Source organism: Bos javanicus, chromosome 14, assembly GCF_032452875.1.
Source record: "Bos javanicus breed banteng chromosome 14, ARS-OSU_banteng_1.0, whole genome shotgun sequence".
Lineage (NCBI taxonomy): Eukaryota > Metazoa > Chordata > Mammalia > Artiodactyla > Bovidae > Bos > Bos javanicus.
This window is the reverse complement of record NC_083881.1, coordinates 14,983,077-14,990,738: the sequence shown is the minus strand read 5'-3', so window position 1 is coordinate 14,990,738 and position 7,662 is coordinate 14,983,077. Positions and strand designations below refer to the sequence as shown.

General features: G+C 48.7%; 1 long non-coding RNA gene across 1 annotated transcript; it reads left to right on the top strand.

The window, feature by feature from the left end:
• The first annotated feature begins 2,703 nt into the window (after positions 1-2,703).
• On the top strand, positions 2,704-4,257 carry LOC133260207 (uncharacterized). The gene is made up of 3 exons (XR_009740685.1): positions 2,704-3,026; positions 3,218-3,322; positions 3,984-4,257. It is a non-coding gene; the product is annotated as an uncharacterized LOC133260207 (long non-coding RNA).
• Positions 4,258-7,662: the final 3,405 nt, after the last annotated feature.

Genomic DNA, 7,662 nt, shown 5'->3' with positions numbered 1-7,662 from the left:
CGTGCAGCCCTGTGGGCAAATGTAATCACCTCTGTTGTGGGCCCCTCCCATGGTTCTGGGGCACCCTCTGGCCAGGTCTGCTGTATTCCACATCCCTAGCCCCTAACACAGAGCCTTGTCACCTCACAGATGCTCACTGATTAGTAAAGAGGGCATGGGGGGGGAAAATGAATGCTCTCTATGTCCTTGGAAGATTAAGTAAGAAATATGCATAAGTTAATGCAGATTAAAGTTTCTCCCAGACTCATGAGAGTTAGCATCTGTCAGAGTTCATCTGACACATTTCACATACGTTATCCCCGTTAATCCTCCCAACTGCCCTGGATTCAGATAAGGAAACTGATGACCAAAGATAAAATCGTTTCCCAGGTCTCTGAGATTGTGAGTGATGGGGCCAGGGTTGGAACCAGAGCCTCCAAAGCACATTCTCCTCTGTCGTGGCTGTGGCTTGACAGGCGAGAACTGTTGGGTGAAGGAAGATCCAATCTTGGAACAAACCAGGAAGCCGGTGTGTGAAATCCCTGAGAAAACCACATCCTCTCAGATGGAGTCCCCAGATTCTTCTAAGACGTGGGTCTAATGACTTTTCATTAAGGTGAAGCCACTGTGAGCCCTCCAGGAGGGATGGTGGGTGGTGAGGAACCGGATACCATGAGAGGAGGTCCCAGCTTTTGGGCCTGCCTCAGCTTCTCACAAGATCGTCAGCTTCCTTCCAAGGATCCCTCGGGGCCTCTTTCTTGATTCTGTTGATAAGCAGTAGAGGATGGGGTTTTGGGAAGCTGTGTTTTAAGCAACACCTCACTACCACACAGCTTCAGAAGAGCACCCAGTTCTTGCCACCCAAAAACTACTTCTGTCTAAGACAAGTAAGGGTTTTCCTATCTGCTATCCTTCACCCAATATGAAAAATAAGTTCCTACATCGCTGAAGTGAATCTTCCACTAGATGTAGAAGTAATACTATGAATATATAAGTCAAGGTTTGCTGGAATACAATACAGCAAAAGTGTGGAAACCTCTGGGAACAGAGGCTCAAGCTTCAGCACCCCTGGGTGTCGGGGATGGTGGTGAGAGTTCCCTGGCACTTTGGCTCATGCTGTCCCGCTGCACTGGCTACCTTCTACCTTGTGACTGATTGTAGTGTCTTATATGCCTCTCTTGACTGGGTTCTGAGGGTGGACTCCACATCTGAACCACGTGTAGTCCCCAAGCTTCAAGGTTTCTCCAAGTGAGGTCCAGGAACATCTTTATCCGAGGATCTGAAGAGCTTGTTGAAAATGCAGATGGCAACTGAGTCAGAATCCTGGGAGGCAGGTCCAGGAATCTTCGTTTTTACCAGTTCTCCAGCTGAGTGTGATTCACACTCCTTGTGAGGACAAGAGGCACCTGACATACAAGGACAGACCCAAATGAAACCATGTTGGATTAGTAAAGCCAAACAGAGCGACGTGTATATATACACTGGAGTTACAGCTATCTAAACATCACATTTTTATGTCAAACACTCAAAAGAGTGAGAGAGAGGGTTGGTCGCTCAGTCATGTCCGACTCTTTGCAACCCCATGGACTGTAGCCCCCCAGCTCCTCTGTCCATGGGACTCTCCAGGCAAGAATACTGGAGTGGGTTGCTATGCCCTCCTCCAAAGGATCTTCCCAACCCAGGGATAGAACCTGGGTCTCCTGCACTGCAGGCAGATTCTTTACCCTCTGAGCCATGTGGGCAGAAGAAGATCATAAGTAAATACAAAGAGTTGTGCGTATTTTTCTTTCTTTCTTTCTTTTTTTTTGAATATCATCTGCTGAGGTGAAGGCCTGGTGACCTGCTTCATTCCAATTCCACGTGTCACACCCTCCCAGCCATTTTAGATTTCACTACGAAGACTCCTCTTTTTTTTTGGCTGTGCTGGGTCTTCGTTGCTGCATGGGGCTTCTCTCTAGTTACAGCGAGTGGGGCTACTCTCTAGTTGCTGTGCATGGGCTTTTCATTGCAGTAGCTTCTCTTGCTGGGGAGCACAGGCTTTCAGGTGCATGGGCTTCAGTAGTTGTGGCACTTGGGCTCAGTAATTGTAGCTCCTGGGCTCTAGAGCATGGGCTCAATACTTTCGGTGCAGGGGCTTAGTTGCTCCGTGGCATGTGGGATCTTCCCGGACCAGGCATTTAACCCGTGTCTCCTGCATTGGCAGGCGGATTCCTTACCACTGAGACAGCAGGAAAGCCCTGCACAGACTATTTTTAATTGCGCTACGTGGTGGCATCTGTTCATCTCTATCCCCTAGGGCCCCATATATGGTAAAGTCTCAATTAAAACAAATCAAAACAAACAAAAAAGTCCTCCTCCTCACTCTTTGTTACCAGTCTAAGTTTCATACAAACTGAAAGTTTGGAAATGGACTGAGGTAGTTCCAGAGACAGAAATCTCTAACTATCCTCAGTTGGATCTCAGCCTGGTCCATATTTTTGGCATGAATAGTGGATTCTCCAGGAAAGTAGTGGTGTTTTCCAAACTCTAGTTGTTCTAGCTCCTCCATTAGAGTTTTGCTATATCCTCATAACCTGGATTATCATTTGCTTAAGTTTTAACCAAGTCACTTTAAAAAAATATTCAGCCTCCTCCTAAGCAATAATATACATGAAATTGCAGTTTGATGTGCTGAGTATACTTTAAAATGTATTAAAATAAATATGTAATTCTTGAAGTAAAAGAAATAGGTGTCTTGAAGCATCTATAATTATCCTGAGGGACTCCCTGGGAAATTCTTGCACAGAGCAGGGCAAGGGGTCCACGCCAGGGCCCAGAGCCTTCCCACAGTCACCAAAGACCTCCTAAGAACCTTCTTTTACTGGCTGCCAGTGCTGAAATCAAATCCCTTGACAGGACATTGACACCAGCATGAAGCTCTGGCAATTAATCATGGCACCGCACCCGCCCGCCCACCCACTGCGGTTGGGATTTCAGCAGGGACTGCAGAATGGAGGGCAGGGACCAAGGCCACGCTGACCCACAGATCTGAGTTTCACGTGAGAAATGTGAGCCCGGGAACAGGGCTTTCTGGGCCCCCAGGACTGCCTGGCCTGGTTCACGCTCCCAGCTAACCCTCCTATTCCATCTGTTTCCTGGAGGCAGGTGACATCCCCACCAGCCGTGGGAGCTTGGTAGGGAGAAGCCAGCTCCTGGTACCCTAGAGCACTTGTATTCCACAAATCTGTTTTTCCTGCAGGTCTGTGTTTGACTTGGAGGCAATGTCCTGCATCTCACCACGTGTCAGAGGTGACTGTTTGATGCCAGCAAAAGAAAACAAGCTTCACGCCGCATGGAGCTAAAGGTGAGGCGACAGCTGGCCGATGGTTGATGATTCACCCAGGTGGACGCTGAACCAGTGGCCTGAAAGGAACTGCCACCCAGGGCCCGTATTGAGTCGCAGATGAGAAGCCCCGTCTGGCTGCCCCCAGAGCAATAAAGGATTGCGACACGTTTTTTCGCTAACCTCAGCTCTGCAGGGCTGGGTACTCGGGGAGTGAGGTTTAGGGAAGTCAAGCGTCCTTCAGTGTTTTTCCCAGAACAGCTGGGCTTGTCAGAAGACGCCAGTTCCAATTTCACTCTCTTTCTCACTAGCTGTGTGACCTCAGGTGACTCTGAAGTCCACTGCGTCTTGGTGGCTTCACCTGTGAGGAGGAGGTTTTTACCCTCTGCTCTTGGGTTTGGCTGTCCAGAGTCAGTGGCACAACCCGTGTAGGAGCAATTAAATGATAATGGCAAAAGCCTGGCTGGATGCTGCTTGGGGAGCCTGGATGCCTGCCTCAACCCCTGTTCCTGCTTTCAAGACAGTTTGTATGCATGTGAATGTATGAAAATTAAATAATGCAAAATACCAACCAAATTTATAGTAGGTTGTCTGGGGGCTTGGACTGGGGAGAGACCAGGTTTGAGGGTGGAGTAGTTCATTTTTCTAAAATACACTTTCCTGGGCTTCTCTGGCGGTCCAGTGGTTAAGAATCCATCTCGCCATGCAGAGGACACCGGTTCAATCCCTGGTCTGGCAGGATCCCATCTGCCTTGGAGCAATTAAGCCCGTGAGCCACAACTACGCAGCCCATGTGCTGAAGCTACTGGAGCCCGCCTTTCCTAGAGCCTGTGCTCCACAGCAAGAGATTCCTCAATAATGAGAAGCCCACACACCTCAACTAGAGAGTGGCCCCTGCCGTCTGCAACTACAGAAAGCTTGAGCGCAGCGACAAAGACCCAGCACAGCCAAAAATAAAAAAAAATAAAAGTTAAATTTAAAAAATAATAATAAAATACAGATTTGTGTCTTTATAATTCATTTTGTCTTTTCTAAGGATAATTCTAGAATCGAATGTGCCACCAGCTCGGTGAGGCTGACATAATCCTTCAGGATATAAGAGGACTGAGAAAACCTTGTGGGCATCACAGTGGTCAGAAAAGACTTTGTGGACCCAGGAGACTCGCCTAGGGCTGTCTCCAATGAGGAAGGGACCAATCTGGATGGACGGGAGGAAGCGAAGGTCATGGGCACCAGCAGGAGGAAATACGCAGTGACTGGTCCGAGGGAGGGGAGGTTGGACAGATGAGAGTTCAGGTTCATCCCAAGAGGACGTGAGCCCACAGAGTGAGCCACTCACTGGATATGGGTCCCTACCTATTGACTCTGTTCAAGGCCATTAGCAAATACTAGCAATATGAATACAAAGACTGGAAGTGTTAGCACTTGGGTGCAGTTAAGAGGCAGCTCAGGTTTAAAGAGGGTGGGGGAAAAGCTAAAATCATAAGTGAAAAGACCCAGGGAGAGTTAAACCACAGAACATGTAGACAGAAGCTATGCTGAGGGATTTAATAAAATTTCCACATCTTAAAAGTTCACTGGGTGGGGTCTGGGAAGTGAAAGACAGAGTCATTTGTGTCATCCTTTTCTCCCCCAAGGAAACCAACCTAGAACTACTCAAAATGTGGGCTTTGGCTGATGGAGGCAGCGGAGGGGGAGCAGAGATAAAACCTGATAACTCCCCTCTCAGACCCAGGGGCTGTGCAGGAGATGGACCTAGACCTCACAGTGGAAACCAAGTTGACCAGCACCTTTCAAGGGACATGCAGGGGACTGAGGGCTAGTGTCCTGGGCTGGAGTCCCCTTCAGGGCCCCAAGCCTGGCTTTTGGGGGATTTGACGTGAGTCCCTGATCTCTCAGCCTCCATCCCTGAGATAAAAGGACAAGAGCCCCTCACACCCTCGAGCAGAGGTTGAAAGGGTGAAATGAGTCAGGATACTGCTCTCTGTCCTTGTTGTTTATTCACAGTTCAGATAAGACACTTGGGCATGGCTATGCTGTGTTTCATAGGGAAAAAGAATGCTTTTTCTATAAGATCACCCGCAGGCAGCCTCCTGTCTGGACTCCAGGCGCCAAGGCAAAGTATGAAGCTCTGGGAAGGATGCATGAGTTAGCAGACTCCCAGGGTAGCCTGGGAACCACAGGCTATGGGAAAGCGCATCCCCATTTCCAGGAGTTCCACCCTAGAGATTTACTGCAAAACTCTTGACACACATCCCCAAGTTAAAGCTTCATGCCAATGACTTAGCCAACACCACCGCTTTGGATTTGCTAATCGGCCCTCTGAATTTGAACATGCAGTCGTAGGAATTTGTTTACTGAGCTCTGTGCATGTGCGCACGATGAGGAGGGATGTGCAAGCACACACACTTCTTGGATCTCGTCTATTCTTGGAAATGCTGAAGCTGTCTCCTGAGGGAACCCAACAGTAAAATTGCAGATCCCAGACCTAACAGTCTGAATCCCAGCTCTACCACTGACTAGATGTGTACTTGGAGCAAGTTACTTTCCGTCCCTCAGCCTGTTTTCACATCTGTAAAATGGGGGTAGGTTGGTTGTGAGGATAAATAAGGGAACGTATGTAAAGTGTGAAGGCAGAGTCTGGCACATGGTAAGTCCTCAGTATATAGGAGCTGTTGTGAGCAGTTTTCATCCCACTAATGTTTCTTGAGTGCCTTCTACGTGCCCAGCATCTGGGCTGTGAACAAAACAGACAAGAAATGAGAGAGCTGGACAGTAAGCAGGTAGAGGAGCAAAATGTATAGTGTGTGAATGATGGCAAGGGTGGAGAAAAGCAGAGCAGGGCTGGGGAAAGTGTCGAAGTTGCAAATAGACTAATTAGGACAGGCCATGGGAGACCGTGATGTTTTGACAAAGACTGGGAAAATGTGAGGAAGCCCTAACCTTGAGGATGCGAATGTGGGGGAAGCGTGGTCCAGGGAGGGAGAGCCCCACCCACCGCATCAATGGTGATGCTGCAACCCAGGCCTCCATTCCCACTGGGGTCGGGGGAGGGAAGACTGGGTGCTGCCTGGGATGCTTCCCCAAGGGCTTTGTCTCAGAACCAGCTGTTCCCCTCAGGCCCTGCCCAGTGCATCACTCTGCCAGACAGAATGTTCCTCCTTCCCCAAAGCTCCGCAGCCCTCGCCTGTCTGTGACCTGTACAGGTGCCACCCTATTAGCCTGGACCCTTCCTCGCACCCTCACCTCCTCTCCTTCTCACCTGCTAGCTCCCTCTCCTCCCCCAGGTCTCAGCCTGGCTGTCCTCTCCTCTGTGGACCCTCTCTGGCCCTGCAAGCCCCACCCACAGTCTGCGTGGAGTATTTTGTCTCCAGGTTCCACTGCATCCTGGGCTGTTTCTCCACCCCAGAGCAGACACAAGGATGCGCCAGAAGGTGGGTTCCTTCTGAGCAGGGTCTGGCGCTGCCACATGGAAGGGTGTTTGTGAAAGGAGTCCAGAAAAGTGTGTCTTCCCCCGGAGCACTGTCCCCTCCAGCCTCTCTTGGGAGCTCTATCAGGACCAACCCCCTCTAGGTCTTAGGTAAAACTTCTCCCTTTTGGGTAGCATTCTGTAAGGAGTGTTTCCTTTTTCCTCCAGGAGCTTCCTGATAGTGTGGGTTGAGGTAGAAGTGCCACCTTCCCCAATGGGGGTATGGAGAGGGACCTTCCTGGGGTGGTTAATCAATTACACTCCATCAGTATTGGGGAACTGGTTCCAGGACCCCCAGGGAATCCTATATATATATATATATATATATATGCATATGTATGTGTGTGTGTATATATATACACACACACACACGGGGTAGAATTTGCATATAACCTACACATATCTTCCCATACACTTTAAATCAACTCTAGATTACTTATAATACCTAATACAATTTAATACTATGTAAGTAGTTGTGAATACAATGTAAATGCCATATAAATATTTGGCAGTGGTGGCAAATTCAAGTTTTGCTTTTTATAACTTTCTGGAATGATTTTTTTCCCCCAAACATTTTCAATCCTTGGTTGTTTGAGTCCACTACAGCAGAAACCATGAGTACTGTTATCTGGTCCATGAACGAGTCAAGGGATTTTCTTTAATCACCATGGGTGACGTGAAGGAAATTACGGAGTTTTAGAATTATCTTGTCTTTCATTAATATCAAGAGGAGCCCTGAGATGAGTGAAAATGGAAAAAATCTAGTGAGAGACTGTGAGAGAGGAAAAGAAATGAAGCCATGGGACACAGCTCTGTGAGCAGAGAGCTGCGGTTTACTTCACCTTCAGACATAGGCTGGGGACCTGCCTCGGGCCAGCTGCTGTGAGGTCCC